Source organism: Eulemur rufifrons, chromosome 9, assembly GCF_041146395.1.
Source record: "Eulemur rufifrons isolate Redbay chromosome 9, OSU_ERuf_1, whole genome shotgun sequence".
NCBI classification, from domain to species: Eukaryota; Metazoa; Chordata; class Mammalia; order Primates; family Lemuridae; genus Eulemur; species Eulemur rufifrons.
The window spans coordinates 19,198,608-19,225,070 of NC_090991.1; the positions used below are offsets into that span (position 1 = coordinate 19,198,608).

General features: G+C 52.0%; 1 protein-coding gene across 1 annotated transcript in view; it reads left to right on the forward strand.

Annotated features, from left to right (window-relative positions):
- Positions 1–26,463, forward strand: part of RAB11FIP4 (RAB11 family interacting protein 4) — a 110,457-nt gene that overhangs the window by 34,077 nt on the left and 49,917 nt on the right. The window lies entirely within an intron of this gene.

Genomic DNA, 26,463 nt, shown 5'->3' on the forward strand with positions numbered 1-26,463 from the left:
TCTGAGCCGACAGGTGCCTGTGTGTTTTTTTCCAAACAACTAATTCTCCAATTCTCTGAGATGAACCAGGTGCGCAGCAATTCAATTCAACCCGACACTAACTTCCCAGAGTTAAGACAGACCCCGTGAGTCAGAGGTCAGCCCCACAAGACTGCCCCCACTTCAGATGCCAGCCCCACTTCTGCCTGGCCAGCTGCAAATTCAGGGGTTTCCACCACTGGGGGGTTCAGTAATTCACTAGAACAGCTCAGGAAAACATTATACTTGATGATTATCCGTTCATTGCAAGGGAGACGGCTCAGGAATAGCCACAGAGATGCACCTGACAAAGTACGGGGGTGGGGGTTGGTGTGGGGCCTCCGCGCCCTCTCTGGGGACACCACCTTCCCAGCACATGGGTGTGTCCGCCAGCCCCAAAGCCCTCTGCAGCTCGTCACTCACGTGCTGTTATAACCCAGTGTCCATCCCCTCTCTTCCCTGGGGGTGGAGGGAGGTGGGGCTGAAAGTTCCCACCTTTTAACCATGTGTTTGCCTTTCTGGTGACCAGCCCCACCCTGACACTGTCTAGGGGCCCCACCTGAGTGACCTCATTAGCATAAACAGGGGAGGCTGTGCATAGCTCAAGGGGCCTGTCACGAATGAAAGCCACTCCTATCGGGAAATGCCAAGGGTTTTATAAAGGAGCTCTGTGCTGGGAAGTAGGGACAAAGACCACAGTCCCCAGAGCTCTGTTTTCATCACCTAATGGTGTGTTTATTATAAAACTTTGAACTATTTTTCAAGCACTGCAGCTTCATCCTATGGGGAAATAGTTTAAGATGTGCATGCTGACAATCTCCAAGGTCCCTGCTGGCTGAGACACTCAGAGCTAAAAGAAGATTGTTTTGGTTTCTTATCCAGGCAGCTCCAAAGCCTCTTCTCCAGCTCTGGTTGGTGCTTCATCTGTACCTCAAAAAATATTAGTATTTTTTTTATGTATAGCTGAAGGAGGCCCAGGACCCCAGAGGCGACTATGGCCAGTGGTGGGCCTGCTGGGATCCAGCCGGGTAGTGGGTCAGGATTGAGTTGCACGTGCAGGACTGGGAGAGGGAGAGTCCGTGAAGAGGGCCGTAATGCCGAGGGCTGCCAAGCAAAACATGTTAGAGAAGCCATGCTCCAGCTTTGACCAAACCCAGGCACCAGGTGCAGGGACAGGGCCTCCAAGGTGGGAGTCAGGTGGGTGGATGTCAAGGTGCTGTGCTCAAAACAGGAGCCCTCAGGGTTGAGCAAAGAGAGCCGGGCTCTAGGCATGTGCAGCAGCGCAGGTCCCAGGCCTGCCTCGATGGGTCAGTGTGGGGGGGGGCGATATGTGTTTGGGGCCAACCAATGGGACCAGGATCAGGGCAGAGGACCCCCAGTGTGGGACAAACACTGAGTGCCCCAGGAGTGTCTTGGAGTGGGCCCTTCCCGGACACAGTGAGAGGTGTGTGGAGGGCTCCTCCAGAACCGGGACCATGCCCCGCCTTGGCCACCGACTGGCCGTGCAACCCTGGGCACATTCCTCTCAACTCTTCCGAGCCTCAGTTTCCTCGGCTGTGAAGCACAGCTGGCCACACCAGGCTAGGGGCTCTGTTGTGAAGGTCCAATGAGAAAACAGACCCATAATCCCTGATGACTCCCCTGCCTCCTGGTGCTGTGACTTGGAGATTAGTATAAGACAGTGGTGTTGAAGTTAAGGTTTGCATTTTTCGTTTTACCCTGGGATTCTGGTGTTTCAAAATTATGTCAGAATAAAACCCTGCCCCCGAGAGCTGGAGGGCGGAGTGGCGCAGAGGCCCGGGGCTCGCCTGGCAGCGGTGCCCGGGAGCAGGGCCCTGTTCCCCGGTCTTTGGCTGCCTTTGCAGCCCCATGCTCTGCCGTCTGCACTTTCAGAAAAGACAGTGCGTGGAGAAAAGGTGAGGAATAGGTGTGGAAGAGTTGGCCTCCAAGAGGGCCAAACATTGCTTTTGTTTGTAAAGCAATGTGGTTCTTCTCCCAAATCTAGAGGTTCTGAGAAAGCAGAAAGGCCGCACCAGCCGATGTCAGCAACCCCAGGCCTCTTGGGGATCGGATAGGTGTTTGATGCTTTTGGTTTTAAGCCCTTCCCAGGTGAACTCCTTTCTGCCCTCCACGTAGATCTGTCCCGGACAGACAGCTTGGTCGGCCTGAGCCCAGCCAGGGACACGGCACAGCCTTCCTCATTGTGCTCCTAAGGCAGCTTGGTTGACCTGGGCTCTGTTCCCCCAGGTTCCCCAGTGCCTGGGGGGGAGGAAGGGGCATGGGTCAAAGGCCAGCCCGCTGTGGGGAGGGCCACTGTGGGGAGTGGGATCGCAAACGATGATCCCTTCCGGGCTCAGGCTCCTCACAGCAGGGGCAAGACCACAGCCCTTCAGGTGGGGATCAGAAGGGACCAGCCTGGGGCAAGTCCTGATCCTGCAGGTCAGGCCCTCAGTGCCCTGCTGTGTCCCAGCTGTCCCCTAGGGGTCAGCCTGAGACCAAGACGCCAGCAGGCGCCTGGATCACTGCTTGGGCCTCCGCGATGCTCCCAAGGAACGCAAATCTGGGGAGTGATTTGGGGTGGCGCAAATCTGGGGAGTGATTTGGGGTGGCACGGGGTGACACACCAAGAGACGGCAGGAACTTGACCCCTCCTGGTGCATGCGTGGAGCCTCCTGGGGGCCGGTGCCCTCTGTCAGTGCCTAACCTCACCCCCCAGGGTGGCTCCGTGTTCTGTCAATTACTTATTCATATTCTTTACCCATTTTCAATCCAGTTGTTTGTTGTCTTTTCCTTATTGACTTACAGGAAATCTCTATATATTGTGATTCTCAATCTTTATGCATTTTGCTTATAATTTAATCTTGTTTTCGGTGTCTTTTATTCTACAGAAGGTTAAAATTCTCCCATCCAAGTACTAACCATGCCTGACCCCGCTTAGCTTCCGAGATCAGTCGAGATTGGACGCATTCAGGGTGGTGTGGCCGTACACCAGAAGGTTAAAATTCTGATGTCATCATTTATCGATTCTTTTACACCATTTACATTTTGGGTCTTATTTTGTGCCTTTCCTATCTCAAGGCTATGGACATTTTCTCCTATGTATATTTCAGATACTTTCAAGGGGAAAAAAAGTATTTATGTTTAGCTCTTTGATCCACCTGGAGCTTATTTTTGGTTTTGGTGGGAGTAGCAATCTGGACTCTGATCTTTCCGATGTCACCAGTGCTTTGAGTTCCAATTGTCCAACAGTCCCTTCTCCACTCATTCGCAACTTCACCTTCGTCAGATGCTGGCTTTCCTCATAAATGTGAGTCTCTTTCTGTACTCTGGTCTGTCATATTGATCTATTTGTCTACCTGTTTTTAAGCCAAAACCACAGTTTCATTCTGGCTTTATATTAATAGTTGAATATCTAACAGGGAAAGTCTCCCTCATCATTCTTTGTTTAAAAAAAAATTTTTTTTGTTGTTGTTCTTACATATTTTCTCTTCCAGAATAGTCTTTTTGTCAAATTCTGTTACAAATCCTGCTAGAGATTGTGTTTAAGATTGAATGTGTGCATCTCCTGGAGGAAATTGATTCTCTACAATATTACATTCTCTCATCCAGGAACATAGATAGCTCTTCATTTATTCTGTTCTTCTTTTATGCCCTATAGGAAAGTTTTATGATTTTCTTTAAATAGGTTAGGCACATTTTCTTATTAGGGTGGCTATATTTTAGCGTTCCTATTGCTTTTATGTATAGGATCTTCTTGCTGTGACATTTTCTAATTGGTTATGGCTGGTGTATAAAGTAGGTTTTGATTTTTGGTGTTGATCTTGTCATGACAACCTTATTAAACTCTCTTTATGTTCTGATAGTTTATTTATATCCTATTTTCTACCCTGCTTAATTCTATGTAACTATGTAACCATATTATTTTTCAGCATAATTTTAAATGGCTACATAATATTTTACCACATGAAGACAACCAAATTTATGTACCAGTTTCTTATTGTTGGGCATATATACATGTTTTCTAACCTAATTTCGGGAATTAACAAAAGCAGTGTAACAATTATCCTTGTAGTATTTTCCCACAGCAGCAATCATTGCTTTAGAGTAAAACAGAGGTTGGCAAATTACAGTCCCCATGAGCCAAATCTAGCAGCTTGTTTTTGTAAATAAAGTTTTATTGGAACACAGCCACGCCCATTTGTTCACATCTTGTCTGTGGCTGTTTTCACACTACAGTGGCAAAGTTGAGTAGCTGCCACAGAGGCTGTGTGCACTGCAAAGCCTAAAATATTCACTGTCTGTCCATTACAGAAATAAGTATGTTCAACCTCTGGGGTAAATTCCAATAAGTGGAAACTATTTTATTATTAAGGGATGTAAAATATTAGAACTTCTAATACATCTGCCAAATTCCTTTCCAGGAATCCAATCAGAATTGGATCAGATTCCTATTACCCAGTTGATACTGATGTTGCTGGTTTTAAAATTAGAACCCCTCTTTTGGATTATAATATTAACTTAAAGTACATTTTTTGGTCCTGAAGAGTTCGTTCTCTATGAATTGCCTGTCCACATTCTTCACCTTGGTTTCTACGGCTATGTTTACTGTTACTGATTTTTTTTTAAGGACTAGGAATAGTAACTTTTTGACATACATTACAGTTCTTTTTCAGCTTGTCATTTATTTTTAACTTTATGACAGCAAATTTTTAAAATTTTTATAGCTAATTTATCAATCTTTTCCATTATGGCTTCAGCCTTTGGTGTAACGCTTAGAAAGGGTTTCCCACCCAAGCCAGTGCTCTATTTTATTGTTATGGGTTCCATTTTACTATTTAAAAAAAGTTATAATCCATGGAATCAATTTTGATGTCTAGAATGAGGGAGGGATCCACGTTTTCCCCTCAGTCCCTCTTACCTTCCCTCCCCCCACCTCACCTGGCGGGACCAGCAGCTCCTTGCAAGGTTGTGACCAAGCCACCCCCTCGTGACAAAGCAATCGGGATTTGCTGGGCACCTGGACCTCAGCCTGTGTCCCATATTCAGAAGGAGCTTTGCCAACTCCACCCTGTGCTCCTCTGCAGAATGGCCTGGGGGAGCTTACGGCCTATAGGTCCGAGTCCACCCTCGCTTCCTTTCCTCCCTCCTGAGCAAGGATTTCTAAAACCACCTAGGACAACGGCATTTTTAAGTTCTAAAAATACGTTTCCTGACAAGCAGCTCTGTGATTCAGCTGTGCTGGTGGCAGTGTGGGTGGGGGCGCCGTGCCCGTGCTGGTGTGGCGGCGGGCGGGGGGCTCATAGCTCAGGGAGGCTTTTCGTCTTTTCTATTATATTTGGTCCCAGTATTTTTTCTGTGTTCCAACACACACACTCCCCAATCCAAAAACAAAAAAAATATCTTACTTATTCCAAGCGTTGGACCTTCTGTAAGAATACAAAGATCCTCGGTTTGTGTCTTGGGGAAGTTACTTAATTGTGATGAAGCGTGTGTCCCCTCACCCTGGCCTGCCCTGGACCGTCTGTCCCCCACCTCCTGCATCTACCCATCCCTGCCTTAGGGAGGCTGGGCGGAACTGGCCGGTGAGTGCCCACTTCCCGGGATGCCTCACGGGCCACCTCCTGCTTAACCCAACCCTGATGCCCAAGTTCACACCCGGCTTTGGAACCTAGACTCTCTGACTTAGAGCTTGATAAAACTCTAGAGCTGCAGTCGCCAACCCCTAGGCCTCGGCCTAGTACTGGTCCGTGGCCTGTTAGGAACCAGGCTTCACATCACCCCCTGAGATCCCCCCATCCCCTGTGCATGGAAAAATGGTCTTCCATGAAACTGAGGAACTGGGCCACACACAGCAGGAGGTGAGTGGCCAGTGAACAAGTCACCTGTATTTATAGCCGCTCCCCATGGATAGCATCACCGCCTGAGCTCCGCCTCCCTCTCCCACCCTCCTCCACCCCACCCATCCCCACCCCTACCCCGTCCGTGCAAAAATTGTCTTCCATGAAACCGGTCCCTGGTGCCAAAAAGATTGGGGACCGCTGCTTTAGAGAGTGGCTACTTATATCCCATCCCATCTTTTTAAAGCTGCAGTCTTAGCTCAGCATTCTTTCTTTCCATCTCTCCCATCCTCCTTTGAACCAGCTACCTGCTTCCCTCATTAATGAGTTAGGTAAATTTTTGAAACCGGTAACTGCGCGCGCACACACACACGATCATACAAGGACAGATGTTAGTGCTCAGAAACAGCACAGTCTAAACCAGCAGTTCTCAGCCCTGGCTGTACATTGGAATCACAGGAGCTTTCAAAAAATACTGATGCCTGAGTCCCACTCCTCAGAGATTCTAATTTAATTAGTCTGGGGAGGAGTCCAGTCATCTATTTTAAGAGCTCCCCAGGTAATTCTAAGGCACATCCAAGTTTGAAAAATAAATGTCTAAACCAGGAGTTCTCAAACTTTGCTGCACATTAGAGTTACCTGGGAGCTTGTGAGATTCCTGTGCCCAGGCATCCCTGAGCCCAGAACCTCTGGGGTGGTGGGCCCCAGGCATCAGCATTTTTTAAGCTCCTTAGGCAATTCCATGAAGCCACGACCCATCCAGTGTTCTGGACTCTGCCCTGTTCACAGCCAACACTTGTTTCCCTGAGGATGGAGTGCAGAGTCTGGGGAGAGTCTTATGCCCTGAAAATATCAATGCCTGGCACAGTGTGTGCGCTCAACAAATGTTGGCTGCTGCCCTTCCTACGTGGCCCCAGAAGAAGTCCTCTGGGAAGAGTGGTTTGGGATTGCAGGGCCCTGGCCCGAGGTGTCCATCATCCCCCTAGACCCCAGCTGCCTGCACACTCGGTCACAGGAGGCAGCATTCTTGGAGTCCAGTGAGCCATGACTTTGCTTTTCCAGAGAGAGGCCCCTCAAGAGCCCACGGGGACTTGGTGTCAGCCGGGCCGGGGGCACATCACATGTCAGAGCCTGAACTGGAATCTCACCAGAAACTTCTCAGGGCTCAGGCTCCCGCTATAGAAGGTGCTAGAATGGAGAGTAGGTCACTTTTACTTAACAAGGACCTAAAGGGTTGACTTTTCCTCCAACTTTTTATTTTGAACATTTTCAACTTTCAGAAAAATTGTAAGGACAGAGCAATGAATACCCATATATCCTTTACTTAGATTGACCAACATGTTCCTAAACTTACTTTCTCTTCCTCTTCCTCTGTGTTTGTGTATACATGCTTTTTTTTTTTTCTTTGCTGGTGCATTTGAAAGTTAGTGACAGACATTATGACCCTTCATCCTTAAATACTTGACCTAAGAACAAGGATGTTCTCCTATATAATCACAATAAAATGTCACTTGCAGGAAATTTATACTAACATCGATGCAGTATATTATCTATGGAGTTTTATAAACTCCATATTCACATGTTCCCAATAATATGTCAATAGCTTTTCTTTTTGATCGGGGACCACATAGTACCTTTAGTTGTCATGTCTCTTTAGTCTCTTTTAATCTAGAAGAGTTCCCTAGCCTTTGTTTTTTGTTGTTGTTGTTGTTTATTTTGCACTCCTAATAATGGCATTGACCTTTTTAAAAACTTCAGGCCAGTTGCTCCAAAGAATGTCTTTCAATTTGGGTTTGCCTTTATTGATTTTCCAGTCCTTTGGGGTAGTGTGATTTAAATTTAAATCTAAAATAAAACGAGGTGGGGAGGAGGGAGTGAGGAGGGGAGTTCTGTGTGTGTTTCAGCTCCAAAACGCATTTAAAGTGCCTATGGTTGGCGCCCGCTCAGCGGGCCTCAGTTTTCCATCTGAAGCATGATCCAGATGCCCCTTCCAGCTCATGTCCATTCTAGCATTTCGGGAAAAACTGATGCCTCGTTGTCTGTGTGCTGCAGAGCACCCGCCCCTTGGCATCTGTCCCGCGCTGGGAGGAGGCAGCTGGCCGCGGTACTTGCAGGCTCCAGAAACGTGCCACGGGCCACGTGAGCATTTGTGTGGTACATGGCAAACCCTGGCACCTGGGTACAGCATCGTTCTTGCTCGTGACTGTGGCCACGTCTCCATCCTCTGTGGGCTGAGATGAGGGTTTAGAGCAGGCGTCTTTCTCTCGTGAGAGAGCCAATCTCAGGAGAAAACTGTAGAACAGGGCCAGGGACAAGAACCTTCCAGGCCTTTGGGGGGATTATCTGAGACTGTGAGGAAGAGGTCTAGGCCCCTAGGATGCTGCGGGTGGTGCTTCTCCGGGTACCCAGGTGCCAATACCTGAGGCAGATCCCAGCCGCATGCCAGGGCACCAGGGAGCATCCGGCTGGAGCATCAGAGTCCCTGGAAGAACTGGGGGAAGACTGTCTAACATTGAAACAAACACGGACCATATTAACATGTGAAAGATAAGAAGGGAGACTTTTAAAATAGTTTTACTTTAGAGGCTACTCTTTCTAGTCCTGCTTCTAGCGTGGACCCATGTCCACCTTCTTCTGCCATAGGGCCCCTTTACGTAAGGCATTACTGTTACTGCTGTTTCCTTCTAATAAAATAAAAGCAACGTCCATTTTAATCACAAAACTGGTCTTGGCTCGGAGGGAGGAAAACACAGGAAATTCGATGCTGGGTGGCCAGGGCCGGGGGTTGGCTCTGTGGGCAGGCTCTAGGGGTGATGTGATTTCTCCTCCTCTCACCACTGGCCTTGAGGAGGCTGCGTCCAAGGCCCCCTTTGTCTGGGGCTGCCCTGAACCTGCGAGCAGCCCTTCGACCTGATCTTCACCAGGCACCGCTAATCCTCATCCAGGCCGCTCGGAATCCTGGAGGAGCTTAGGTTTCAGTCAGGCAGGCTGAGTGTGAATTTTGCTGGACCACTTCCTGTGTGTCATTGGGCAAGTAGCTTCACCTCTCTGAGCCTTCTTCATTTCTGCGTGTCTAAAACTGGAGTAGTCATGCCTGGGGTTCACTATTGCAGTGAGAATGAAATGGGTTATTGTTTCTGAAGGTTCCCAAAGAGAATGGGTCCCCCAGTAAGCGGTAGCCATTATTGTCTTCTCGGTACTACTCAGAACCTCGAGGGGGGATCACTGACACACAGATGACAGAGAATTCCCTCAACTGCTCGTTCCCGAAGCCACCAACCTGTCTCCATGGCACCTGTGCACTCAGCTTCCCTCCTGGCTTGGTGGGCAGTGTCACCCTGCTCTGATGCTGGCCGTTTTCCCTCAACGCCCCCCACCCTTCAGCCCTGGGTCCCAGCCCCTCTTGCCAACTCAGGGACGTGCCAGGACAGAGAGACCCCCACCTGCAGTGCCAGCACTGCGCCCCCTGCAGGACGGCTTGTGGAGCTGATGTAATAGTGCCCACGGCGGGGGCAGGGGCAGAGCCGACTTGACCCCACAATCCCCGTTTCTCTTCCCTGTACCATGCGTTTCCTGCAGAGACGTGTCTGAACTCACCTCCCTTCCTCCCTGCTACCTCTCCCAATCAGGTCGCGGCCCCTCTGTGGTGCTGAAACACCTGTCACTGTCACCAGGAACGTCTGCTTTCCGAATGCAAGCATCAGTTCTCCATTCACGTTTTGCTGGAACCCTGGGCAGGACGTGGCACAGGCAGCCTCTCCCTCCTCCCACAGTCCTGCTCTTAGCTCGTGGCTCCCTCCCACCTCTCTGGCTGGGCCTCCTTGGTCACCTGTGCCAGCTACTCCACCTGTGGCTCCCTGTCAGTGGTGGTGGGTCTCAGGTCTGGTCCTTGGCCCTTCTCTTCGTCACCTGCCTCAGTTCCCTGGGGAGCTTGTTGGTCCCGGGGCTCTAAGGCACCGTTATTCTGAGGGCTCCCCAGGTAGAGTGTCCCCCTTTGACTTTGCCTTTGGCTCCAGACTCTTCTACAGAACCCCCTATGCCCCCTGCATTTCAAACATGTTCCAAACTGAACCCTTTGATCCTGCTCCATCCCCTCAGCCCAGGAGTGTTCTCCCAGGCTCTCCCGCACCTGGTGCTTAGACCAGTAATCAGCCTTCATTTCTTTCCTCCCTTCCAACCCATCAGCAAGGCCTGTTGGTTTGTCTCCAAAATAAGTCCTGAGCCATCCACTTCTCTCCACCTCAGAGGCTACACCCCAGTCCCCGCCAGAGCCTGACACTGTCCCCATGCCTGATGGCCTTTCTGTGGTCCATTCTCTGCACAGCAGCCATAGTGTTCTTTTTTTTTTTTTTTTTTTTTTTTGAGACAGAGTCTTGCTCTGTTGCCTGGGCTAGAGTGAGTGCCATGGCATCAGCCTAGCTCACAGCAACCTCAAACTCCTGGGCTTAAGCAATCCTTGTGCCTCAGCCTCCCGAGTAGCTGGGACTACAGGTACGTGCCACCATGCCCGGCTAATTTTTTCTATATATATGTTTAGTTGGCCAGATAATTTCTTTCTATTTTTAGCAGAGATGGGGTCTTGCTCTTGCTCAGGCTGGTCTTGAACTCCTGAGCTCAAATGATCCGCCCGCCTCGGCCTCCCAGAGTGCTAGGATTACAGGCGTGAGCCACCGCTCCCGGCCCATAGTGTTCTTTTAAACTTTACGTTCTGTCCCGCTCTGCCTTGCTGAAGACCCTCCAGTGACCCTCCATCTTACTCAGAATCAAACCCTAAACCCTCACTCCTTACCGTGACCCGCCAGCTTTCACTTTCACCCAAATCTTTGGCCTGACCCACTCCAGTCCTCCCCACCATTCTTACTGTTCCAGCTGCACCGGCCTTTTTTCTGGTCCTCAGACTCCCGGTCTAGTCTCCGACCCAGGGCCCTGCTCCCCTCTGCCTAGATCCCTCATGCCTCACATCTTTGCTTGGCTGCCCTCACATTCTTCTTCGAGCTTCAGCACAAACGTCACCTCCTCTGAGAAGCCTTCCCTGACCACCCTCTCAAGGAACCCCCTCCACGCCCTGGTCCCATCATCCTGCTCATTTCCTTCAGTGTATCAACCACCGTTTGCCACAATCTTTAAAAAAAAATGTTTTAAATGTTTTATTTTTTATTGGTAATGTAGTAGCTGTACATATTTTTGGCGTAGATGTGATATTTTGGTACCTGTGTACAATATGGAATGATCAAGTCCGAATCATCCGGGCTATCCAGCACCTCGAACATTTATCCCTTTGTTGGAAACATTACAATTCTTCTCTGCTGCTTATTTTGAAATATGCATCAAATTATTAACTATAATTTCCCTGCTGTGCTGTCGGACACTAGAATTTATTCCTTCTGTCTAACTGTACTTTGTTTGCTGCAGTCATCTCGTCTCGGTGTGTCCTCTCTGTCTCCCCCCTCGGTGATCAGCCCCGTGGGTCCAGGACTTGGCCTCTCTCACGGCGGCGCCCCAGTGCCTACACAGGGCCTGGCACGGAGGAGCTGTCGGTGCATATTTGTTGCACAAGTGGATGGATGAATGTCGGACGTAGGATGTCGACTCGCCAGGAAGAGCTGGGGCCCCACCTGGGAACCTAGGAGCAGTTGGGGGACCAGCTTGCAGGGTGTAAACGTCACACCCACCCCAGTGCTCTGGGGACTTAGGAGCTAAAAAGAGGTGACTGGCTGCTCTGAGATGTCCCCGCTGGGCTCTCAAACCTGCATGTGCATGTGAGTCACTTGGGGTCTTCACGGAACGCAGACTCTGGCTCAGGAGGTCTGGGTCGGCCTGAGATGCTGCATTTCTGACCAGCTCGTCGGTGCGGGTGGCGCTGCTGGTGGGGGACCAGGCTAGCAGTGCTGTCCCATCTTTCCCCTTAGATGCCATGGGGAGGTGTGGAAAGAGCCGGCAGGGTCCCTTCATTGCCTGCTCTCCCCCTCCTCCCTGCATCCACCAGCAAGTGTTGTTTCTAGCAGTTGCTGTCACCTCCGCATGTGGCGAGGCCCGCTAGGTTTCTGTCTCCACGTTTCTGCTACCGTGACAGACAAGACAGATTCTCTGCCAGGAATTGTGCTCAGTCACTTGCTTCTGTCACTGCTCTGTCTGCGTTCCTCTCGTGCAGGCAGACTTCCCGGGGGACGCGGTGCCGGCTGGAAGTCAGGCCCAGCTCTCTGCCCCGGTGCAGGACGGGACAGCAGAGGCAGCTGGGGTCTGGGACGGGTTGCCCTCCACACCTGGTGGCATTGCTGACAGGTTTCCAAGCTTTGGTTTCAGGAGTGGGCAGTATAGGCCTACCTGACAGCCTTGGGGAAGAGCATGGGCTTTGTGTCTAAGGGTCTTGGATTTGAACCCAGACCCTGTCACATGCTAGCTGGGCCACCTGAGCATAACGTCTCTGAGCCTCACTTTCTTCTCTTCTCTCTGTCACTAGTGGCTTCCTCATAGGGTTATTGTAAAAATGAAAAAATGAGAATGCACAGAAAGCATTCAGCATAGTATCTGGAAAAGTCTAGGATTTCTTATTTTGGAATGCATGGATTGTAAGACATATCCTGGTCCATCTCTTTTGCCCAGGGGTGCTGACCAGGTGTTGATAGCAAGACCCCAATGCCCCAGGCCTCCTCCCATGCCTGCCTCCCCCCACCTGCTGTTCCTGCACTAACTAGGAAATCTGGCCCCTGGGCATTCCCAAGCATTGAGCCCACGCCTTTGTCAGACCATCCTCCTAGAGCAGGGCCTGGCCTGATCACATGAAAACCACACGTGCTGGGCCAGAGGAGAAATGTACCAACATTGTATCAGAGAGAGAAACAGTTGTTCTCCTTATCATTGCTACGTTTTGTTCCTGACCAGGAAAATGAAAATGGCTGAGAATAATACAAGATACAACATAAAGTCTGATTCTTAATTTAGAAACTTTCTGTGAGCTCTACAAAGGCAGTGGGGGTCCCAGGCTGGTTGATGATTCTCCCCGAGCCTCTTTGATTAGCACCCACAGTGTGGCTGGGCAACAGGACTGGTCTCTCAATCTCTGGTCTCCTGACTAAACAAGTCTGTAGGGGAGGAAAAACTTTTCCTCTATCCTCTTATGTTCTGTTTCTGGGGTCTGCAAATTAAACTGACAAAAGACAGATTAACAGAAAAAAAGACATACAAATTTTATTGTTGTTTTGAATTGTACATACATGGAGGCTTCACGGAAAAGTGAAAACCCAAAGAGGTTGTTAGATCTGAGGCTAAATGGCATAAAGTATGCCCTTTTAACAAAAGAACTTGTGGAAGGCCAGGCGCGGTGGCTCACGCCTGGAGGCTGAGGCGGGAGGATCGCTCGAGGTAAGGAGTTCAAGACCAGCCTGAGCAAGAGCGAAACCCCCGTCTCTACTGAAAAATAGAAAGAAATGATCTGGACAGCTAAAAATATATAGAAAAAATTAGCCGGGCATGGTGGCACATGCCTGTAGTCCCAGCTACTTGGGAAGCTGAGGCAGAAGTATTGCTTGAGCCCAGGAGTTTGAGGTTGCTGTGAGCTAGGCTGACGCCATGGCACTCTAGCCTGGGCAACAGAGTGAGACTCTGTCTCAAAAAAACCAAGAAGCTGTGGAGAAGTAACTGGAGAAAGGAAAAGGGTTTGGGCTCCTAGGGGCAGTAAATTGTGGGAGGGCACCTAGGAAATGTATGTTAGATAAGGATGGTTTAGATTTGTTATGCAGATACACATCCAGTCCATTGGACCGATTCCCTTCTTCCTGGTACTGGAGGGGGGACACCTTTACAAATGGAAATTTATGTCTCCTTTATAAAGGGAAATTTATGCCCTACTTTTAGGCAAATAAGGGGGGCAGAAACCTCCTGTTGGCATCATTTGGGGCGGCATATTCTGATCCCCTGCAAGTTCTTGTCTCAGTCCCTTCCCTAGGCCTTTGTATGCATGGGCACCTCACTCCATCTACTTGAACTAGGCCTCCTTTACCAAGGGCGTGGGAAGCTTAGCATCCTGTCTGCTCTGATAGTGTGACTTTTCGAAACAACTGCCTTTATCACACCCAGCCTGCCTCTTCTTCCTTGTGCTGTCACTTGCAACATCCTTGCTCAGACACCTTCTCCTCAAGGACATTTTTACTCTAAGCTGAAAGGACCCCTGAGATGGGTGACGCCAGGAGGTCTGGGGACCCTTAACTGCTGCAGTGAACGCCAGGTCCGCTCGGCCACCTTCAGAGCCGGTGCTCGGGGCGGCTGCACGTCCCCCCACTGAGAGCTGGCAGAAGCTCAGCACCGACAGGTGATAGCGAAGTCACTCATCCTTAGGTCACGTTAAACCCCTATTCCTTTAGATTTTCCTTTCTCTATCCTGAGATCAAGTTCCGTGTCAGAAAGCGCTGTTTAATCTTCCTTCTTGCAAAAACCCTTTCATTGTTGCACACTTTGTTTTTATTCCTGGGACTCAGCCTAAGGCAACCCTAAACAGAACATTTCTTTAACTCCCCTAAAATGGCAATCGGAAACCTTATCACCCGCCTGTCATCCCTTTACTCTTTGACACAATACATTCTTTTTAGGATTTTGCACCAGAAAAGGAGTCCTTCCTGCTAAAATAGATACTCTTCCTCCATCAGATGTTGAGAATCATAACTAACCCCTTGCTTTTCCCTTTTATTATCTTGGTGGTTAGAAAACTTAGAGCCAATGAGACTGGTTAATCAACAAAATCTACCTTTCCATTTAATTATTTACCTCCTTTTTCTATATGGTTTATTTTTATTAGTCCAACTATGAATTTGTCTTTTATTATAAATAATTTGACAGCTGTCAGGAAAAAAAGCCCAAGGAATTCTGATTTAGTAAGGAGAGACTTTACTGGAAAAGATGATTGCAGGGGGCTGGGGGGTGATTGCAAGAGGGAGAAAGTCCTGACCATGGTGAGACCTGTAGGCATGGCCAGGCTTAGGCAAAAGGGTTTTTCTCTGATAGGCGGGAGTAAACAAAGCTGGAGATAACTGCCTGGGGAGGTGAGGTGAAGGGGTGTGATCAAGAACGAGATCCCAGGCAGAAGTCTGACCCTGAGCAGGGCTGTCCAGCAGGTGTAGTGAGCTGGCTCAGGCGGGGGTGGGGCAGAGTTCACCCAACTGGGGAGAAGAGAAACTGAAAGTTTGGTTAACAAGCATTGGGTTCTTTAACTAGAATGGGAATTTGGAGGCCATCTGCATGGGTTCCAGACTGCGCTCTCCCCAGGGGCAGGGGCTGGCCTCCTGGGTTGCTTTGCCCTGCCCCAGGCCTGGCCAAGTTACTGGGTCCCTGTTGGTTGACTGAGGGCCTCGCCCCTCCCGGAGATCCAGGAACAAGTGGCCTGCACTTTCCCCTCCCAGGGAGGAGTGCCCAGCTCTGGGCTGTGCTCTCACCAACCCCTTCCCTGAGGGGATCCCAGCACCGCCCTTCCCTGCCGCTCCTCCAGGCCTAACTCTGGGAAGGGTTATCTACAGATTCCTTCTCCCACCCTGACCCCCACCCCAGGCCCGGCCTGGCACTGGCTCCCCGCCTGCTTCCTCCGCTTTCCTGGGCAGGGGCAAGGTGGTGGGAGAGTAGGAAGGCCGAGAATGGGTCACCCGCAGCCCCCAGGGCTGACCAGAGGTCCAGAGAGAGCAGAGGCTGCAGCCCTGGGGTGGGGGCGGGGTCCTTCTGCCTATTCGCAGGGCCTGCGGCTGCTCAGGTTTCCCAGGCCTCTCCTCACTCCCCTGCCCCAGCCTGGGAAAGGCCCAGAGGCCCGTTTGCCCTGAGGGGCTGCATAGCTTTAGCGGCTACTCATCTGAAACATCTGGGAAACATCTGCATTGCCGGAGGATAGTCTTTTACTCCAGGAATGAAAGTAAATGTCAGAGGGGCAGGTGAGGCCTGGAGCAGGGAGAGCAGCCAGGAATCCCTCTCCCTCTCCCACCCTACTGGCCTTTGGAGCCCTGAGGGTGGCTCTGAGCGGGACACCGAAGGTCCTAAAACAGAAGCCCTTTGGTTTGGTGGAAGAGACAGGTGGGACTGAGCCTGCCAGTGTGGGGCCTGCGGTTGTCAAAAGGTGTTCCTCTGCAAGGGAGCCTGGGAAGCGCGTCAAGGAAAGATGAGCCGGCTGCTGGCTGCAGGACCTCTGGGAGCCTTTAAAATGCTCGTATGCACCTCTGGGACCCCCCAGTGGGGAGGTGGAGGCAGTTTTTCAACTTTCTTTGCTCTTGGAAAAACCCTCAGGTACCAGCATCTTTGTCACATCAGTGCAGAAAGGACTGGCCCTGCGGGTAGCCCAGGGTGTGAAACATGTTTGGGGCGCAGCTGCCACTTCCTCCCCAGGAGGAAACAGAATGTGGCCTGTGATAAGTGCGGGGTATGGTTGGCAGTTGTCACCCAAGGAGCCAAAGGCTTGTGGCTACACACACAGACATGTGTGTGAGCCTGGCCACTCTATCTATTAGCCAGGGTCACTGTGCAACACAACTCCAAGGGGCACTATTCTCATCGTAGTCTATGGGAATTGTGTGGTGCACAACCTGTGCAGCTGAACATGATAGTCCTGGTTCCAGACCTCACTCATGGTGGTTGCCTGAGGGTTGCAACAGCCTCTCTGCTGACTTCCTGTCTCTAGTCTGTTCCCTCTAGTGTTGCCTGCAACTCCCTCCTCCCCACCACCGCCCAGTCCTACCTTCGTCCATCCGAGTTCCTTCTGCACAAAGCCAACTGCCAGAGTAGTCTACAAGTAACTTCAGCTGTGTAGGGACCCTGGGCGTGGAGTCCTGCCTCTGAGATGGAAGGGCTCTGTGGTCTTGGGCAAATCCCTTAACCTTTCTGGGCAACCCCACATTGTTATCGCTTACCCTCATTTGTAAAATGGGGGTGAAAGACCCATCAGGTTATAGTTTTATCACTAGATTCAGAGCTTCGGGAGGCCAGAGGCTATCTCTTATTCAGCTCTGTACTCTAGTACCTGGCACATGCTAGGTCCCGGTGAATGTTTGTTGAGTGAATGAATGCATGTCGCTTTGACCAAGACCTTCCTGTATCCCTCCTCTCCTGCTTGATCGGTTTGCTCAGGATGTACCAAATACCGCTGCCTTCCCACTGCTGGGCTTCCGCCCACCCTGCTCCGTCTGCTAGAATTCCCTTCTGCTCTGTGCCTGCAGCACTGACCATCTTTGGGACGGCTCAACTGACACCCCAGAAGGCTTTTCTATGCCCCACCCCATTGGGAGCAGCCTCTGTCCCCCATCAGTTCTTCCCCCATGGCCCCGGACACCTGTGCCTAACGGTGGGGTTGTGTCCCAGAGGGGATCCTCTGTTGTCTCAGCAGAGGGGCAGCTGGGACTTTACCCTCCTGGGCTTCCCAGAGCTGGTGTGGAGCCTGGGGCTGGGCAGGGCTCCAGACAGAGGTGCACAAAGTGTCCTAGAAATTGGTAGTGACCACGGTGTTCTCTCCTGCCTTCCTGTCACTCCCAGCCCTCTCAGGTGCCCCTTCTCAAAGGGCAGGAAACCAGGTGAGGTTCGGTCCTGCCACCTCCCCAGGCCACAGGCACATGGTGGCCTGGGACACATCAGTCTAAGGACTGGCAGGTGGGCTGGAAACTTTAAGGGCAGGCTTTGGGGTCCACTGGAAAGTGAGTCTTTGGGTGCGGTGGAGAAGCGAGTATGTTCGAGATGCATGTTCCATGCATTGGCTTCCTGGCCTCTCTGCTGTTGAAAAAAATAAAGTGCATTTAAAATGCTTAACCCAGGACCCGAGCTGAGGTAAACAGTTGGTCAGTGCCTGCTGTCCGCGGGAGGAGGCTGTGTAGATTCACCACTGAGAGCACGCACGGGCTTCGGGCTAAGACATGGGTCTGGATCGTGACTCTGTCCCTTCTTTGTGATACTTCGGCCAAGTTCCATCACCTGAGTCTCAGGTTCCTTGTCTGTGAAGTGAGCACGACCCTGGCGCACTTCTCAGCTCATGGGGACAGTGAGGAGATAAAGTAGAAGCCGTTGGCGTGAGTTAGGATGTGTTGGAGTCTGACAGTGAGACAGTGCTAGAAATGTCGGTGGCTATAAATATTACGACTTTGCTTCTGTTTTCTGGCAAAGAACCATTAATTTCTTGGACCTCTTCATTTTCTCTCTCCTTCCATGACTAGTGGTAGCGGGTGGCTTTCTCTGGGACTATTTTTTCACAAAGTTGTATTTTTGTTTTTATTCTTATTTTTAGAGACAGAGTCTCACGGTGTTGCCCAGGCTGGAGTGCAGGGGCCATTCACAGGCACAATCATAGCACACTACAGCTCGAACTCCTGGACTCAAGCCATCCTCCCGCCTCGGCCTCCCGAGTAACTGGGACTTACAGGCATGTGCCACCATGTCCAGCTGTGTGTGTATTTTTGGTCACGTCACAGGAGTTATGTGGCTCATATGTGCTGAGCTGCCCCCACAGTCCCCTATCCGTGGGCCCCCACCACCCACAGCCTCCATAGCCCCCCGCATACACCACCGTGACCCCCACTGCCTATGGATCCCCTACTCACACCTCCCTGCCGCCAGCAGCCCCCCTCACCCCCACCCATAGCTCCCCCACTATCTTCAAAATCCCCCGTCTGTACCCCCCACACACCCCCAGCCCACAACTCCTTAAGGTCAGTCTGATAAACACCCTAAGGCCATTTGCCACAGAGGTGCGGGTGTGCCAGGGAGGCAGTGGAGCCCTCCTCCCCACAAGCCGGGCCTGGCTTTTGACTCAGACAGACACCGTCTGCCGTCCACACTCCATCTGCCCCCACACCCCTCGGCCAGTCTCTAAGTGCACAGCTGAGAACCAGCACCACGACACCAGGCACTCACCTAGCACTTAGCTCCGCACCGGTGCTGCTCTCAGCCCTGTGTGGTCAAACAAAAACGCATGGGTTTCCTCAGTTCAGGACTTCTCAGAGCTTTAACATGCCAGCGCCCCTCTCGACTGTCAACGAGGGCGATGAGACAGTCTGGACAGACTCGGCCAGGGAGCCTTTCTTCCCCTCTGGAGCGTGCTGTAGGAGTGTTCTAGGTCCCTGCCATTCCTGGTGTGGCCCATGTCTCCCCTGGGGGCCGGCATCAGAGTCTGCGTTTTAACACACCAGGTGACTCATTCACACGCTCGTTAAAGTTGGGGATGCACTTTCGGAGGTCACAGGTCTGGACCTCAGCCACATATTGGAATCACCTGGGAAGCTTTAAAAAATACCGATGCCTGGGTCTTACCCCCAAATTCCGATTTAATCGGTCTGAAGTTTGGCCTGGTCATTGTGGAGGGGAGGTCGAAAAGCTCCCCAGGTGACTTTAATGTGTGGCCAGCTGCACGGGTGAGTGAACGTTAGATATGTCAGGAGTATCAGCTTGGAATTTACAGGGAAGCACTTAAAGTCTCGGGACAGCCCCTGTGAGCCCCAGGGAGACAAGGAACAGTCGCCAGGTCGCAGGGCTGGCTGGTTGCAAAGCCTGCACCAGGACTCGGGTTCCTAACGCCAGTTCCCAGTCCCGGCTCTTAGAGTTGCTCCCTCCACGCTGTCCCTTGAAAATTCTCCTTCCTCGGCCTCAGCTCCGGTCCTCCAACAAGAGCCTTGACTGGGTCTGATCATGAGGCTGCCTCTGTATTTACTCTGCTGGCTGCCTGCTCAGGACTCCACAAAAGCCCCGTCCCTAAAGCCAGTAAAGCTTAAGCCGTCAAAGTGGGGAGGGTTAACGCGTTGTAACCATGGGGCACAGTCCCATTACGTAATGAGCACCCGCTGGGAGGCAGCTCAGCTCAGCAGAGAGCCGGGACTCCAGGCATGCGGGGTCTGAGCCCCAGCCCTGCCGCTTGGCAGCGGTGCTGCCCTGCACGGCCCCTTTAGCCTCTCTGAGCCCCCGTTCCCCTCCCTGTAAACTGGGCACACCAGCACGCCCCTGCTACAGGTTGGTGTGCAGGTGGAATAAGATAAAGGTGACAAGAGTCCCACAGTGCCCCAGCACGTGGGGGTGTTGAGGGCTCTCACTGTGGGCACAGACGCAGGCGGCCCAGAGTTCTCAGCCGGCCCCAGCACCTCAGGCTCCCTGAGCAGCAAGGGCACCCTGCACCTCCCTCCCCCAGGCCAGAGGCCGCCGGCGTACACCTCTCCCTTCCCTCCATCTGCTTCTCCTCCCGTGCCAGCCCCGCAGGCTCGGCGAGCGTCCGTGCACGTGTTTGCGTGTGGCTGCGAGGCGACCTGCGCTGTCAGTGTGGGGGACTCCCCAGATTTCTCGGGCTGATCAAGCAGCAGAAGTTGGCCACGCCGCCCAACAGTTGGTGGCACTCGTCCCACCGCGTGGGCCCACTCATGACAGAGCAGCTGTTACTGTCACAGTTGTTTTATTTTTATTCCTCCCTCTGGGAGCCCAGAATCAAAGGGAAACATCAGTACTGCTGCCTCCTTACAGAAGGTGGAGGAAACAGGGAAGGGGAATAGGCAGGGGGCAGAGTCAGTGGGGACAATTTGGTGTTACATCTTCATCTTACAGATGGGGAAACTGAGGCCACAGAGGGCCCAGGACTTCCCCAGGGCTGTGTTTGGCCCAGACAGGAACCTGGTTCTCCGGGCTCCAGGCCTGAGGTCTTTCCCCTGCCTCCTGTGATGTAGCCAGGAAGGAATCAAGGTTAGTGCGCCAGAGTTCTCACCCTTCAGCCAGTGTGTCCGTGTCAAATGCAGGCTCCTGGGCCCCAGTGACTGGCTCAGCATCTGGGCTGGACCTAGGAATCTGCATCCTTAGCAAGAATCTGTGTCCTTAGCAACACACACAGATATGCACAGACACACATAGATGTTCTAGAATGTTCTAGACCCAAAGTTCTAGAATCACTGCTGTGGACTCTACACATTGGTCCCAAAGCCCCAGGCCTGTGCTCTGGGCCTCTCTTCATCAATCCTGCATCAAAACTCACAATTCAAGAATCCCAGCCCCCACGAGGCATGGTGGCATGCCTCTATAGTCCCAGCTACCCAGGAGCCTGAGGCAGGAGGATCATTGAGCCCAGGAGTTCTGGTCTGCAGTGAGCTATGCCGATCAGGTGTCTGCACTAAGTTCAACATCAATATGGTGACCTCCCTACCTAAGGAGGGGTGAACTGGCCCAGGAGGGAAATGGAACCACTGCAGTCCAACCTGGGCAACATAGTGAGACCCTGTCTCTTTAAAAAAAAAAAAAAAATCCCAGTCCTGGACTAATATACCTTCATTCACAGCATCACTCATCTGGTGCACCTGACAATAGTGGGACCCAGGTGAAGGGGGCAGAGATGGTGTCTTGTCATGGTTAAGCACATGCACCCTGGACCCAGGTGGCCTGGGATCACATCACATCTGCCTCTTCTAGTTGTGTGACCTCTCGATGCCTTTGTTTCCTCACCTGTAGGATGCGGATGGTGATACCTCCCTCCTAAGGTGCTGTGTGGATTACACGAGTTAGTATAAATAAAGTGCTTAGCTGAGTGTCTAGCACATAGCAAGTGCTATATAAATGTTAGCTATTATTATGCCATTTTACAGGCGGAGAAAGTTATGCAGAGAGAGGTTGGAACTCTGCCAGGGTTGCATAGCGTCTAAGTGGCAGAGTTGGTTGGGGCTTCTACCCTTGCCCACACAATCCCTGCCTGGGCACCTGCCGCCTTCCACTCCCACGGCCAGCTGCAGCTCTGCCCGTGGGTTTCAGATTGGCGAGAAAAGACCCTCCCCACTCCTCCACTCACTCGTGCGCTCTCCCACGTGCTCCGGGTGCGGGTGAGTGCCCCGGTCCCATCAGCCAGGGAGGCAGAGTCTGTGGAAGCCATGGGGCCCTACTGAGCCACAGCAGCTCAGAGCCCCTTGTGGGGACACAAGGCCGCTAGGGATGCTGCCACGGCCAGTCTCGAAAGCTCGGTTTGCATTACGCCAGTGCTCATTTATACTCAATGCTTATTTCCAATTCCCGGAAGAATTTGCACTTGGCATCTCTGCATTTTGGGGTAAGAGAATGTTTTCAAACAACAGCTCTCCAGGTTCTTGGTTGTCAACAAGACCACTTTGTCGCCTGGGGAAGAAAACAGAGTTAAGGCAAGGTGTCCTTAAACCATATCTCTGCATCTGGCTTCCCCCTTCCCACCCCGCCCCATCTTCCTCTCTCTGATATAATCTCCTCTGAGTGGTTCCCATGCTAAGTTTGGTCCAGAGACACGACAGGAAGTCTGCGTCCCCACTGATCCTCAGCCTTAGAATGGGCTTTGTAGAACCTCTCTCCCCTCCCAGGCTGCTCTGAGGACTGAGGGACCGAGCCAGGCCATTCGGGGCTGTGGTGCGCTGGGCCTGGCACACTGGCACACACCACCCTCCCCTCCCCATCTCTGCAGCCCAGGGAAAGGCAGCTCCAGGGCTGCTCTTTTTCTCTCCTTTCTTCCCTGCTGTGATAGAATCTGCCCCAGCTTGGGGCCCATTCTAATGAAGGTAACTGAATGCCTGGGCAGCTGACACTGGCCCTTTACAAAACAGCAAGGGGAGGGCTGCCCTTGAGGGCCAGCCTACCAGCTCTTGTTTGCCCTAGCCTGTTTTTAGAGAGGACTGGGCCACGCAGCCCAAAGGAGGGGCCCAGGGACGGAAGGGGACAGAGAGCAGGTTTATTTGGGGTGAGCTATACTGGTCCATTGCGGTTTGCACTGGGTGCTTTCAGAAGCTGGAAAAGCAAACAATAGATTTGGGTCACAAGCGGGTGGCGGGGAGGAGAGGGTCAGATTTAGCAGGATTCTGAAGCCAAGTAGCTGGGGCTCAGGGCTCTGGGCTCTGGGCTCAAGACCCTTCTGATCAGAGCCTCTCTTTCCCTCCTTCCCTCTGCCCCTGGCTCAGAAACCCACACAGCTTGGGCAGACACATGCCACCACTGTCCTGGGCTCCTTTGCCTAGATTCGGGAGGCCTGTGGCAGAGTAGAGAGGGCTTTGGAGACAGGCAGGCCTGCGTCCAAATCCTGGCTCGGAAAGTCCTTGGGCAGGTTACTTAATCTTTCTGAGTCTCAGCATTCTCATCTGTGAAATGGGCAGAGCCATGCATACTCGGGGAGATCCAGGTTGTGTGAAGCCCGAAGCTCTTACAATGTGTAGATCCGTTTGTAAGGTAAAGAATCTCAACATATCTTACCTTTGCAAATTTTACAAAACACACGACCGTGTAAATACACCGGCAGGCCCCCTCTTGAGCACATGAGGGTTCTAGAAGCTTAAGGTTTGTTAGCTTCACAGTACATCCAGATGCATGCACACCTACCCTCAGGACTGTGAAGGACTGAATGAGCTGCTGTTTGCAGAGACCCTGGAATAGTGCCTGGCACAGAGTGAGCCCCTCATAATTGTTAGCGTCCGTTCTTACTGCCTCTCGGGGCTGTCGCAGCATCAGCCGTTTGCAGAGTGCGGGCAGACGCTGTGCACTTGGTACATTCATTCGTTAGCTCATCTGATGCTTAGAGCTTCTGATGGGCCGAGTGCCATTCTGAGCCCTGGGGTACAGATGGCCCCTCCTAAAGCTTTCAGTCTAGGAGGGGAAACCAGAAAATCAGTTAATCGCATAAATAGGCAGTTCCGAATGGAATGAGGACGAGTGCTATGAAAAAGCTAGGTGATATCTAGGGGAAAGAAAAATGAGGAAATAAATTTGACGGGTATAAGGCCTCTCTGAGACATTGCACAAGAGGAGGAAAGAATTTTCATTATTCCCATTTCTGCTTTGCTTTCAGTTTCTGCCTGTCCATCTGCAAGGCAGTCTGGCGTGGTGACGTTAATAGCAACTAAAACGTTTCGAGGTCCAACTAAAATCTGAGCAAATATTATCCCATTTGATCCTCTCAGCAACTCTGAGATGAGAAAATGGGGACCCAGGCAGAAGAGGCTTTAGCGGAGCTGACATAGGTTCTAAATGGTGGCGCTGGGATTGAAATCTCCACCTGCCTGCCTGGCGGCGCTTTCCTTTATACCGCGTGGCTGACACAGAGGCAGGGATGCCCTTGCAGACTCCTGTGGTGTCATGACCTTCCCAGAGGTCACATGGTCACCATGAGAGAAGCTGAGGCCCTGAGCATGGATGCCTCTGGGACCCATCCCCACGTCCTCCGCCTGCCACTGTCAAAGTGGTTGTGGCCTCCCTGGGCAGCAGAGTCCCAGAACGGGCAGTCTCCCAGACTCAGGAAACCCTCCCATGGTCCTCATGCACCTGTGTCCTGGGTACAGCTGCACAGACCCGGCCCCCTGGCCTCTGGTCTACCCACGTGGCTCATTCATTCCTGGAAGGGGGACTGATCTTCTACTGCTTGTCACCTTGGAGGTGCTCACAGTAAGAGACACAGGTGCACACAAACCATTAAGACAGAGGCCAGCGTTCAAAAACAAGTAGGGAAGCAGGGAGAGCCCAAGTATTGAGAGCAAGAAACTACGGGGTGGGGGGGTTGGGGAACAAGCTTATCCCTGGGCTTCCCAACAGGCCTGAAGAAGGGGGAATGGGTGACGCATCGCTCACATGATCTGATGGAGGGTGCATGACAGATGGGCAGGGGTGGGGCACCATGGGGACGGATGCTTCTTACGCACCTACCACGTGCTTAAGGGTGGGCTCTGCCAGGTGCTTGAAACCCGACACTGAGTGGGCCTCGTAACAGTCTTGTGTGGTAGGTACTTTTGTTCCCATTTCACAGATGTAAGCGTTGAGGCTCAGAGAGGCAAATGTACTCATTAGGACTCTCATCCCTGAGCCTGACAGGAGTTTATGGGGATGGTGATTAAAGAGGCAATAATGGGCCACGTAGGAGATGGGGTTGTTTATAGAAGTTTTATTTATTTTTTATTTTTATTTATTTATTTATTTATTTATTTTTTTGAGACAGAGTCTCGCTCTGTTGCCCGGGCTAGAGTGCTGTGGTGTCAGCCTAGCTCACAGCAACCTCAAACTCTTGGGTTTCAAGCTATCCTCCTGCCTCAGCCATGGGATTACAGGCATGCGCCACCATGCCCGGCTAATTTTTTTATATATATATTTTTTAGTTGTCCAGCTAATTGCTTTCTATTTTTTTAGTAGAGACGGGGTCTCACTCTTGCTCAGGCTGGTCTCGAACTCTGGAGCTCAAACGACCCGCCCACCTCGGCCTCCCAGAGTGCTAGGATTACAGGCGTGAGCCACCGCGCACCTGGCCAGAAGTTTTTATTTTTTAAATCAATTTTATTATTTTTAAATACAGAAGTGTTTCATATTTCTGTTAGCCTTTGTTAAAAGCAAATGTTTTAAAGTCATTGTGACAGAGTATGTCTGGGAAATGGGGGTTCCAGGGTCATAATATTTACTCACATCACCCAGTGCCACAGTAGTAATAACAGTGTGCGTATGTATTGAGGTCACATATACTGAGTGCTTTAGAGACAGTACCCCATTCAAGCCGCCCAGCAACCTTGTGAGAGATACTGTGATTATCCCCACTTTACAGACAGCAGAACTGAGGCTTAGCTGTTGAGCAGGTTGCCCAAGGTAAGTAGCCGTGCCCGGCCTCAAAGTCAGGTCTGTTGAAGGGGAGTGAGGTGGCCCTGTCCTCAGTCCTCCACTGAGCAGGCTTTGACTGGAGGTGCGAAGTGACAGTCAGGCTCCTAGTGCCAGGTGTGAAGATGAAAGTCCCCAACTCTGTTGCTGCCCAGCTGGCGAGCCTGGCGCGGAAGTTGGCAGTGAGCCCTGTAGGCTGGGCTCAGACTTGTGTCCCAAAGCAGGGAGCCTTGTCAGGTGACGGGATGCCTTGGCTTGAGCCCTCAAATGCCAAGTCACGGAGCAGGAAGGGGCCATTCACCTGAGGTCATTCCCCAGACTTGGCTGAGCGCTGCCCTGGGGCGGGCCGGCCCGGGACACACAAAGAACCACTGTGCGGTGCCACGTGATGAATGCTCCAGAGGTGCCCGGTACCGGGAACCGGTGAGGGAACGGCTGGTTCTGCCCTGGGGGTCGGGTGAGCCGCAGGGAGCTGGCAGCCCAACCGGGCCTTGACAGCTGAGTCACGGTCATCGTCATAAAAGCTTCATTCAGGGTCACTGCCAGTGTGTGCCCAACACTCACGTCAGGGGCCTCGCAGCCAGGCCAGGCCAGACCCCCGCCGTGCGCTCGTACACGCACGGTGGAGCACCAGGGTGCACCTGCCCACGGAGGACAGGTCCCTTCCTCAAAGAACCTGTGGTCCAAGGGGAGAAGGCGAGACCACAAACACGGAAATCAGCCAGTAGCGCAAGTGCAGGCAGCGACAAGAGCTTTGAAGAAATACAGCGGCGAGGGGAAGAGAGTGAAGGTGGGGTGTTTCTCCGGGGAGGTGGCGTGAGCCCAGGGTGCTGGAGCTGAGGGGGAGGCACGGAAGGCAGAGCAATGGGGAGGGACAATGGAAGGAAGACCAGGGGACATGCTGAGGGTGCAGGGCAGGAGTTTGGGGGTGTTTACAGTCCGGGAGGCCAGGGGAGGGCTTTCAGCTGCGAGTGAGAAGACCTGCTTGGTGTCTTAAAGAGATCCCTGTGGCAGCAGGAAGACCTTGAGTCAGGTAGCTGCGTTCGTCCAGGGAGGA